The sequence below is a fragment of the Plectropomus leopardus genome, chromosome 13 (genome assembly GCF_008729295.1).
Source record: "Plectropomus leopardus isolate mb chromosome 13, YSFRI_Pleo_2.0, whole genome shotgun sequence".
In the NCBI taxonomy this organism is placed as follows: domain Eukaryota; kingdom Metazoa; phylum Chordata; class Actinopteri; order Perciformes; family Serranidae; genus Plectropomus; species Plectropomus leopardus.
Window position 1 is genome coordinate 9,777,478 of NC_056475.1, and position 12,280 is coordinate 9,789,757.

A 12,280-nucleotide genomic window follows, 5' to 3' on the forward strand; every position below is an offset into this window, starting at 1 on the left:
GAGACGACAGGGTTATGAATGGATCAGAAATGAAAATTATGATAATCCTCTGCGGAGATCAACAATGTCTTCTATCGTTTAGCCGGTTTATTTGACTAAATATAACTGTGTCAGATGGAAAAAACAGCATACATATTCCTAAAGCCTGAACAGGAGAATGATTATTTTTTACAGACAGAACAGACTGAAGCATTAACATGGCGAAAAAATTCATCTGACTCTAGCTCATCACAGATGCTGGCACAGATGTCATTAGCATGTATGTCTGTGGTAATAAGAAATTACAGCAAAAAAAAAAGTCAAATGTATGATTTAGATAATTAATAAACAGAATCTCCATTTGAAATTTGGTCCATGAATATGTCTGGGAACCCTGTAAAATCCATGGCAGTCCGTCACATAGTAGCTGCTCAATGCTAGCATGGCTAAAAGGAATATCAACAGATGTATTAAAAATTATGTGTAAGTGGAAAATTTAACCTAAAAAATGCCAAGATAAACTAAACATTAAAAGCTTATTAAATTATCTAAAAATATAACTTGTCACAAAGCTGAAAACAGGCTGTTTTTTCTTTACCAAAAGTTACCAGTTTGAAAGAAAAATAGATTAACATGCACAGTGACATGAACCCTGGCTAAAGAATACAGTTCATTTTCAATGAATGAATCCAAAGATGCTTTATGATCACTGCATAATGCATTTAAAACTGCATTTCTTTAGCACACACTTCTGTTTGACCCACAAATATCCTGTCAGCTGGAATGAGCTGGTGCCAGCAATTTGTGCCTTGAAGATTTTTTAAGTGATATAACAGTTCTGTTTGAGAGCAGCGGTACATCACTACATCTGGCCAGAACTGTGTGTGCAACTGTGCTGGAGGAGGGAGGTGTGTCTCCTCTTAAGGTTATCGAGAGTGTTAGGAAAGAGGAGGGGGAGGAGGAGGAAGTAAAGGAAGAGAGGGGTCGTTTGAAGGACTGAAGGCTGGCTGTAAATGAGTCACAAAGATAACTGGGTCATTTCCAGATGCAGGTAACCATGGCAACCCAACTTCTTGATGCTGTCCCTTACAATCAAATTAAGTTGGTAATAAACCTGAACTGACGTTAAACTGCAACTTAATCAAGGAAAGCCAGAGCTTGCTTCGATGCAGTATGATTGAAATAACTATAAAAATGATTTATTCATGTCTGTCCCGAATAAATATGATAATCTGAAGCCAGTTGTACGTCATATCTTTTTCTTGACAAGGTACAAAAGCACAGAAAAGTAATTTGGAGTTCTAATTAAAAGCCCTTTTTGGGTTACGCAGTTTGTTCATGAAACTATCAATTGAAATGTCATAGATCAGGTCAGGGAAGCAGGTCAGGTTTAAATTAGGAGAAAAAACCCAACTCTGACCTTTTTAATTAATTAAATAGGGACAACATTTGGGAGATAATAAGTGACACTCAGAAAGTACTTCCCCAAAACTCACAAACTAAAAAAAAAGTTAAAAAAGTTTTTTTGTTTATGTGAGGCTGAAAAGAATTACTTTTTCATCAGTATTTTGGTCATATGTCAAATTGATCCATTTTAAATTTTGACCTGACGATGACACTAGTTAGTGAGTTATAGAATAAACTGATCACAATAGACAGAATCACAATGTGTATCGTAACTTCAGGAAGATCCCTTAAGTCAGACCACCATTTCCAAATATATATCTTAAAAATGTTACAGTTACGGGGGACCGGAGTGCGCATGCGTGGGATGTAGACGCTCTTAGCCTGTGCTCTCCACCGCAGCTTTTATAAAATTGCTTTACACCTCAGTAAACCCGCTCAGGAGTCGAGATTTTTTGCTTGCGCACCTGTCTCATTTGGTGAACGTTGGAAATCTGAATAATGCCGCCGAAGTCAAGCGCTCCAGCTAAAGGTAAAACCATCGACGGATACATTGGCAATGCTAATGCTAGCGGAACTAATGCTAGCAATAGCCGTCTCAGCGAGCCTCCTGTTAAAGCTACGGCTAACGCTCCGGATGACAAAACCCAAACCTACGAAATATGCAAGGAAATGTGTAAGGGAATGTCCGAATCAATCTTGGAGAAGCTCGACGAACGTTTTGATGCTTTTGAAACTAAGTTCCAGTCAGTTCTCTCCGTGCAAACTGACCTGCAAAACCGCCTGGTCAGTCAAGAGCAAATGACCAGCGTACTTGAAGAACGTGTAGAAGCGCTGGAAGCAAAGTATGAGGATCTAACCAGGTACGCCAACCAACTCCAAACCAAAGTACTGGACTTAGAGGCTCGTTCTCGCAGACACAATATCAAGATTGTTGGCATAAAAGAAGGCTCAGAAAAAGGAGGGCCAACTGATTTTGTTTCCAGGCTTATTCCTGAATTGCTGGGCAAGCAACACTTTCCACACTCAGTGAAAGTAGATCGTGCACATCGCTCTCTGCAGCCTAAACCAGCAGCGGGTGACAGGCCGCGCACCATCATGGCTCGAATTCACCATTTTCAGGTGAAGGAGATGATATTACGCCTCAGCCGGACGCAGCCGATGGAGTACAACGGAAACAAAGTCCTGATTTTCCCGGACTACACCAACGAAGTGATGAGCCAACGCCGTGCCTTCCGAGACGTGATGCAAGCCCTGAGAAACGGAGGAATTAAGCACTATCTACGCTACCCAGCCAAGCTCCATGTGCACTGGCGCGATGAGGACGCACCGGAGATTTTCAACGATCCAGTAGCAGCAAAGGCGGCTTTAGTGAAGAAACGTAGTGTTTCTGTGGACGAGTAAGGACGGTAGATGATTGTAATAACTCCTACAGCCTTTTCAAGGTGAGAGTGTTCATTATATCAGGCTAAATACGCCGCACTGTGGACTATCTTTTGAACTGCGTGTCATTGCTTTATAGTTAAGTGACTAATAGTCCAGTTGCATCGCCACTATTGATACATCTTAGCGCAGAATAATTCCCCTTGAAGGCCTACTCTCATTTGTTTTAATTGGTGTTATGCTGCTATATTTTCAAATCAGTGTTTTTGCTGTGGTGGAGGGCGCCGTGACTGGGGTTAGGCCTGCTGTATGTCCGGCAGCTCCTGTTTAGATAAAGAGGGGGAACTACGCGTCAGGTTCGGGGGACGCGGACGCTGGGGAGGAGGGTGGTTTTGGGATTGTGTTGTTTATGTTTGTGGCTCAGATGCACATGTTCTATTTTTTTTGTACTGTACTACTACAACAACCAGTTTGGATTATCTGTATGCACACAACTGCTTTATTTTTCTTATCGGCTTTAAATGAGTAGTGCACAAGGTAATATGCAGGTGGGAGGCAGAGACTTACAACTGATTTCATGGAACGTTAAAGGGCTCGGCAGTGCAGTCAAAAGAGGAAAAGTCTTTAAACACTTGAAATCTTTATCTGCAGATATCATTTTCTTACAAGAGACCCATATCAAAACAGCAATGCAACACAGGTTAAAGTGCAATTGGATATCTCAAATCTATCAATCACCATTCACTTCACACGCACGTGGTGTGGCTATACTATTTAGGAAGACCATCCCATTTCAAGTAACCTCTGTAATCAATGACCCTCACGGTAGATATATAATGGTCTCTGGTACTATAAACTCATTTCCACTGACCCTTCTTAATGTATATGGCCCAAATGGGTATGAGCCCAACTTTTTCAGGAGGGTTTTTGACCTGATTCCAGACAGTAATGACTCAAACATAATAATTGCCGGGGATTTAAATTGCTATCTAGATCCTTTTCTGGATAGACTATCTACGCGACCACCACCAGAAATTGCATCTGTAAGGCTTTTAAAAAATCTGCTAAAAACCAGAAATCTTGTAGACATATGGAGGATTCAGCATCCTACAAGCAGAGAGTACTCGTTTTACTCTCATGTTCACAAATCCTATAGTAGGATTGATTATTTTTTGATCAGCTCTAACCTTATTTCACAAATCACCGATTCTAAATACCATAACATATTGATTTCTGATCACAGTCCATTAACAATAACATTAAATCTCTCCCTCCCCAAACAGGCCTATTCTTGGCGTTTTAACCCAAACCTCCTTAGTGATGACAAATTTGTGGGAAACATAACAGGCAAACTGAAAGATTTCATAGAATTAAATGACAATGGTGAAGTATCTGACTCTACCCTATGGGAAACATTAAAAGTAGTTTTGCGTGGTGATATAATCTCCTACACTTCAGCCCTTAAGAAAGAAAGAGAAAAGCGATTACTTGAGATTAACAGCACTCTTCCTGCTTTGGAAAGAACATACCAAGTTTCCAAATCACCTGATGACTATAAAGAGATACTAAAGCTTAAATATGAATATAATGGTATTATGAGTGATCAAGTTAACAATTTACTTCTGAAATTAAGGAAGAAACATTTTGAGCTTGGAGATAAACCTAGTAAACTGTTAGCACGACAGCTTAAAGGTGCTCAGGCTTCGAGAGCGATTCACAGCATTAAATCTAAAACTGGCACTCTCTTAACCAATCCCACTGACATAAACCACCGTTTCAGTGAGTTCTATAGTGAACTTTACTCCCCCAAACACAACGGAACACAGTCCAATCTTAACGATTTCTTTGACTCTCTTCTGTTACCAAGGTTGAGTAGCGCGGCTAGGCAATCCCTTGATTCTGAATTTACCCTACAGGAAGTCATCACTGCCATAAAGTCATTTCCATCGGGCAAAGCAGGTGGGCCCGATGGCTATAGCTCAGAATTCTATAAGAAATTTTGCGATACCCTTGCACCACTTCTACTCAGAATGATGCACAATTCTAAAAATGAAGGAAAACTGCCAAACACCCTTTACGAAGCCAACATCTCACTTATTTTAAAAAAGGGCAGAGACGAAACGGATCCTGCTAGTTTTAGGCCAATTGCACTTCAAAATTTTGATCGCAAGGTAATAACTAAAATTTTGGCTACTAGATTGAACAAGCATTTGGCTTCTATCATTCACCCTGACCAGACGGGGTTCATTCCCGGCAGACTCTCCTTTTCCAATGTCAGGCGGCTGCTCAATACTATTTACTCTGATCAAAGTAGCACTAACGGAGCTGCTATTTTGTCTCTCGATGCACATAAAGCCTTTGACCAGGTCGAGTGGCCGTATATGTTTGAGTCATTGCACAGGTTCGGTTTCGGTGGAACCTTTATATCTTGGGTGAAACTGATATATGCAAACCCATCGTGTTCTGTTTTGACAAATGGTGATCGGTCAGCCCCGTTCCTTCTACAGCGTTCAGTTCAGCAGGGCTGCCCACTGTCCCCGGCGCTTTTCGCCATCGCATTGGAGCCCCTTGCTGCAACAATAAGAGAGCACCCACATATAAGGGGGCTTCAGGTTGGAGGTGTGGAGACACTTATCAGTTTATATGCTGATGACGTAATATTGTACCTACATAATGCTGAAGAATCCATTCCTCCTTTACTCAGCCTGATCACATCTTTTGGTAAAATATCAGGGTACACCATCAACTGGTCAAAGAGTGAGTTTATGCCTCTCTCTAGTATCTATTCACCAGGTTTTTTACAGAATGTTCCATTCAAATTAGTTAATGACCATTTTACCTATCTTGGTTTGACTATACCTAAAAATCCAAAATTGATATTCGAATTGAATTTTGCAGAATTCATATCTGCATTAAAACAGAATATTGAATGCTGGAAAACTCTACCCTTATCAATGATGGGACGCATAAACTCAATTAAAATGATCTCTCTTCCCAGATTTTTGTACTTATGCCAAAATCTACCCATCTATCTCACAGGGGCTTTTTTTAAGGACCTGGATTCAATTATCCTCTCCTATGTTTGGAATGGCAAGAATGCCAGAATTTCGAAGGTACATTTACAGAAACCCAAGGCAGAAGGAGGGTTGGGTCTGCCAGTATTTAAACATTATTATTGGGCTGCCAATGTCAGGGCGCTAATATTTTGGCAACAGAGGACCCCAAACATTCAGACACATACAGCCCCATTGTGGCTTAAGATGGAGGCCAACTCTGTAAATGATTCCTCTTTGCCAGCTATGCTATTCTCCAAATTTGAAAAACCAGAGTCCAATAAGAATCTGTGCTTCGTGATAAAGCAGTCTGTAAGAATTTTAAACCAAATTAGGAGCTTTTTGACACTACCAGATACGTCTGTACAAACACCTATATGCTTTAACCATTGTTTTGTGCCTCCTTGGCATGACAGGTCTTACCATGACTGGGGTGAGAAGGGCTTGGTGTCAATCAGTGACCTGTACATTGATAGTAAGTTCGCATCATTTAGTCAACTGAGGGAGAAATACAATTTATCTCATTCACATTTCTTTCGGTATCTGCAGGTTAGGCATTACATCCAATCAAAAATTGGAAATTTCAAAAATCTTCCAATAGAACATGAAATTTACAAGGTCTTTAAGAGCCCTCCTGACTCCAGGCATCTTATTTCTAAAATGGTGCATTTGTTTGATGACTGCATTGCTGCGCACACTGTGGGGACTAGGGACGCATGGAGAGAGGAGTTGGGTATAGAACTGTCTGAATCCCTGTGGACTAAATGTCTGTCTAGGATCCGCTCTTGTTCTGTAAACAGCAGACACCAATTAATCCAATTTAAGATTGTCCATCGTCTGCATTATTCCAAAGTCAGATTGCACAGAATTTACCCCTCGGTCTCCCCAGTGTGTGACAGGTGTAATGTTTCAGAAGGTACGTTGTCTCATGCTTTTTGGTCCTGCTCTTCACTGACAAACTTTTGGTCAAAAATATTTGACTGGTACTCCAAAGCTTATAAAAGCCCCCTCCAGCCCGAGCCTGGACTTGTCATCTTTGGCTGCACACAAGCAATGAGAATTGTTCCTGCTGCGATGCGACAACCACTGGAACTGGGACTGATCGTTGCAAAGCGACTAATATTGAAGGAGTGGAAGTCTCCCAATCCTCCTTCCTTCCAATTGTGGGTCATAGACATGTTATCGCTAATACAAATGGAAAAACTCCATACTGGCTCAATGAAGACTTTTACCAGCTTGTGGAACCCTTTTCTTGCCCACCTTGAAAAGGCCAAAATAGGCTAACCGTGCTCCTGTCCCAACAACTTTGTCTTGTGCCTCTCCTCTGTATTGTGCATATGTTTGTAACTGACTGGTGATAGTTTATGCATCTGAGCCCTGTTGTTTTGTTGTGTTTTGTTTTGTTTGTTTAAAAATGAAAAATTTAAATAAAATATTTAAAAAAAAAAAAAAATGTTACAGTTACAGCTAAAAATTACAATAGAAATAAACAAGTTTGCTGATTTCACATATGTCTGCAAATTAAATAAATTGCCAGTTGTTAACCCTGAAATGATCGTTGTTAGTGTGATGTCACGGGAGGGTCATTAATGTCACTGTGCGATTTCATGACAATCCATTGTTGAGATATTTCACTCAAAGCCTAAAATGTGAACTTCGTGGTGGCGCTAGAGGAAAAGTCAGAAGATCCCCAAAGTAATTTGGATTCATTGTTTGGTAACCATGAATGTCTGGACAAAATGGCAATTCGTACAATAGTTGTTGAGCTATTTCAGTCTGGACCAAAGTGGTGGAGCAACAGACTGGCATAGAGCTGTATAGCTATAATGACAAAAAAACATGCAGAACGTTAATTATTCTGTTAAATGTTTCATATAAAACAATCAGCTTTTTTAAAGCTTTTTTTCCTCCATCCTCTGGCTCTTTTGTACAACCTTCTCTTTTTTCTTGGAAAAGGTTATCCCAAGATTTACCCACTGAACACAACTTGTTATTTCTTAACATTGTAATTTATACAACCATAGATTTAGCTTTTACTGGTTTATAGTAATTAAAAATTGCAGCAGTGCAGCAGCTGGATCCTCAGTGATACACTCATTAACATGCTAGATGGTGTGGTGTTGCACACTTGAAAAAGTAATTGCAGTGCATTTAATTTTCCCAAATAAATTAACTGAGGTTGGCTGAGTACAACACAGGGACAAATAAGACATTTAAATACTGCGTATTTTGTGTGAAAGGGCCTCCTTGTCTCCAATGTACAACAACATTGGTGTAATCAATGAAAACAGTCAGCTCTACTCTGAGACATATGAAACAGGATGTTTGTGTTAACATTCATGAATATGTACCTCCATTTATGAGTATACAGTTGCAGCATATGGTCCCAACAGATGACTGCATCGGCTTCTGATTAATTTTAGTATTTGATTATAAATAATTGTCTGTGTCTTTGTTTCGTAGCAATTCTCTGACATTCTTTGTCATTTAGGGCCTGTCAGACCTCTTAGGTCATCTGTCAAGCATGCAAAGTTGGTGAAACTGTAGTGGGTGGAGAAACAAAGCCTTCACAGTGTCTTTCTTGCATAATTTCCCAGAGAAAAGTCCAGAATAAAAGAGGAAGTAAAAAACCACACAGAGTTTGTAAAACAGAACAATCGCTGAACTTCCTATTGAAGAGAAAACATTCCTCTTTCTAAAGCAAATTTGACACCATTTTCTCCCCTAACAATCAAGTAGCAACATTTAAGGAAGCACATGGAAAATAATTTTACTGTGCCCTTAAATATGAGTCTCAGTTAAACCCAATTTTACAGGATTTTGTTTTTATAATTTTATAATTTAGCACAGCATACACACAACTGCACAAGCAGCTGCCATTAGATCAGCTCCAAATTTAAAAGTTATAAGGCTGAGTAAAAACATATGATTACCTTTTTATACTGCATTTTAACGTATGTATATAACTGCATGATAACTTGTTTTGTAAACATGAACGTACTGCTAAAGGTCTCCGCTGTTCCATGAAGCATACTGTATTTCCCCCAAAATGAAACATGCCTTATAAATAGCCTGGCTTTGCATTTACTTCTGTCAACAAAAATCAAACTGTACTTCACTTTTTATATCTGTAGTTAAATAATTTGCCTCTCATTTTCTTTCCCTCTGCTCTCTCAGTGCATTGTAGTGTTGGAAAAAGTTCAAATGTAAAGTTGAGACACAACAGGGAATATTCTTCTCTCCATGGCAACAACAGAAACTACAAATAACTCCACTGACGATCATCTCACTCACTTTGCAGAAATAGTTAAATGTATTAAAGGCTATTACTCATTTTCATCCATCATGACAGTGTATCAAAACATATCCCAGACAGTTCATGACGTATTTTCTCCATATCATGGCAGCTCCTCCTCTCGCTCCTGGTGCATGAACACTTCAGCAATAAAGGTAGAAAATCTCTGTTAGAAAACCATTGATGGCCCAAATGGCTTGCGGTGATAGCCTGGAGTTATTATTGTCGAAAGTGTCTTCATTAGATTAAAGATTTTAAATTACAGCCACTGTTGGCATTAGAAATAAGGACATCTGAACAAGAGATATGTAAATCAAGTCTTGCAATAAATCTCCTCACTTAGAAACTTTTTCTTCGTCCAGTCCTTGATTTTGTTCTCAAACTGGGTCAAGGGCTAGAAACATCAGGAATGGAGGAGTTGAAGCTTGCCCCCATAATGCAGTAACCATAGTAACCTCCTTGAAAATGTGGCCGCTGTATTGGTGAAATATGTTCTTATCACAGAGTATACCAGCTCTGTCGAGACGAGTTATGTAACAAACCTGATTTCAAAGTCTTTGCATGAATTTTAGCAGCACTTTACAGACGTGTTATTCTGGTGCCACCATACGGTGAAGGAGAACATTAGGTTTAAAATGTGGGTCGATACTGGGTTAACTTTAGCCAGTACCACTGGGTTGTTTTGACCCAGTGTTAGTTTTATTTTTTCATTCTACTGTTGGCTCATTTACCCAAACTTAACATGGTTATTTTGATCCAGTATAAGACACACTGAGCTCCAGTAAAGGATTAACGTATTATTAACAATCAGTAACAAATACTGATGTGTACATTAAAAAGCTAGAGCAGATTGTAAATGTATAAATGTAAAAAAAAAAAAATGTTTTTGTGTTAAATACCCACTTTCCGTAGCACTATCCCAGCTGGAAAAGCAGCAGTATTCTCTACCAACAGAAATGTACAGGTGCTCTATTTGCACCGAGCAGTATATTTAAGGCACTAAGTAGGATGTTTTTTTCAATTTTAGATGCATAGGAAAGACAAGTATTTGTCTCTGTTCACTACATCATACCACATGCTATAAAAAGGAAAAGAGATGTATGACACATGATAGTGTTCAATAGATAAAAGAAAGCAAAAAGATTATATAGATCAAGAGATGAGGGGGTGGAGATGTCAGTATTTGGGTTTTTTCGTCACAAGTGTCCTCTCCTCCATGTTCCCATTCATAGAAACATTTTCCCCTCTACCTCTCTTTCTTCTCTCCTCACTCCTTCCACCACTGGCTGCCCTGTGGGGGTGGATACTGAGCCGAGAGGCTCTGATTGGCTGCAGGTCACACAGGAGAACATTTGGCGCACCAATGGCAGTTCCCTGTGGCTTGTGCATCACAGTGAGGTCATGTGGAGCGGAGGAGGATTAAAGGAGAGCTTAATCTCAGTTCACACCATCACACTGCAACAACACTACTGATGAACAGCACTGGTTCAACTGGTGGTCAAAATCATATATTCATAGTGACGTAAGGGAGATGCTTTTTTCATCAAACTCTATTTGTAGATGCTCTATTTTACAAAGTGCTCTGTCTGGTCTTCTTCTTCTCTTTAATATTTTTAAAATAACTGGTGATAAATGGATGGTATAGACCAATACACACGCACACGCACACACACACACACACACACACACACACACACACACACACAGACACAGACACAGACACACATACACAGCTTAAATAATCAAGTACAACAGACACCACAGGAAGCAACATATCCTTAACCCAAACAAGTATGTAACAGTATGAAAATCAATAAAACATAAAAACACATAAAACAGTTACAGTATTATAACAGAAGAATACATTTTAAGTTGGGATCAATTCTCTCCCTATCTCAGGAAAGACTGAGACACACGCTCTCTCTCGCTCTTGGCAGCACACTTGCTATGTACATAATGTTACACTGAAATCTGCCTCCTGATTCATCCCAGTAGGTACACGCTGGAAAGGTACTGATGCCATAGTACATGCACCTGTTGTTGGTATCCAAACCGCGAGCACCAACAACAGGTGCATGTACTAGCGGTCACAGTTTTAAACATGTTTTGTACTGTTGTGAAATAGTCTCAGTTACCCACCAAATCTCAGTGGTAAGGTTTAGGTAAAAAAAAAAAACAGATTGATTGGGTTTAGTTAAAAGATCATAGCTGGGTTCAAATAAGTGCATTTCACGCTGAGGTTTGGTTTCACACGGGACAAGAACATTAATATCCTGAGTAAGGGCCTGCGTTTGTAGGATGTATCCACCATCCCAAGCTCTCACTGTCTAGGACTTTGTCGTTTCTTCGGTGCCTGACTTCCTCCTTTTCTACCCTCTATACAGGCACTCAGAGTAGCCGCCTAATAATAAACATAAATATGGGTCGTGACAAACTGCTACACAGATGACCTATATGGCTGTTTGGGTTTTTTGGGGGGTGAGACAAGCTGCACAGTCCTTTTGTGAATTCGCCCCAGAGTTTTTTGCATCAATCTGAATACATTTTCTTTCATTGCAGCTCTGAAGTCAATGTGCACCCACTTGCAAGAGCAACCAGCACGCTAGTGTCTGCCAACTGAGCTCCTAGTCAGTGCCACATTTGACTATTTTTCCATAGATCAGTGTGTGTTTGTCAGATTTTTCTGTTTTGTTTCTTTGACCAAAAAGGCAAGATTGATCACTTTGCATTTTTTTAAAATTTTCTGGTGGTTTTACATAGTTTTTTGAAGGTTACTTCTGGCTGAAATCTACCTGTTGCTGGTTAGTCAGCTGTGACTGTGACTGGCTAGCAAGAATTAGCTGAATAAAGTAGTAAAAAAAAAAAAATGCTGTTATATATTATATAGAGGTAGGCTAAATATTTTTAATTAGACTTAATATATTTTGAATTTAACACAATAAACATCACAGTTTCCAGTGATATGCTTAGTTAGTAAATGACTTTGTTATTTCACCTCCTGTCCCTAAGGACCTCTGGTGTCAGTGAGTCAGTTTGGACAGAGTGAAGGAAGAGGATCAGACAGATTAAATGTGAATATAAGAATAGACTTCTAGGGCTTCAACTAATGATTACTGTCATCATCGATTAATCTGCCAATTAGTTTCTTGATCAGACCTTTTTTCAT

General features: G+C 39.5%; 1 protein-coding gene across 2 annotated transcripts in view; it reads right to left on the reverse strand.

Annotated features, from left to right (window-relative positions):
- Window positions 1–12,280, reverse strand: part of ppm1e (protein phosphatase, Mg2+/Mn2+ dependent, 1E) — a 49,003-nt gene that overhangs the window by 10,806 nt on the left and 25,917 nt on the right. The gene's annotated exons all lie outside the window — the stretch shown is intronic.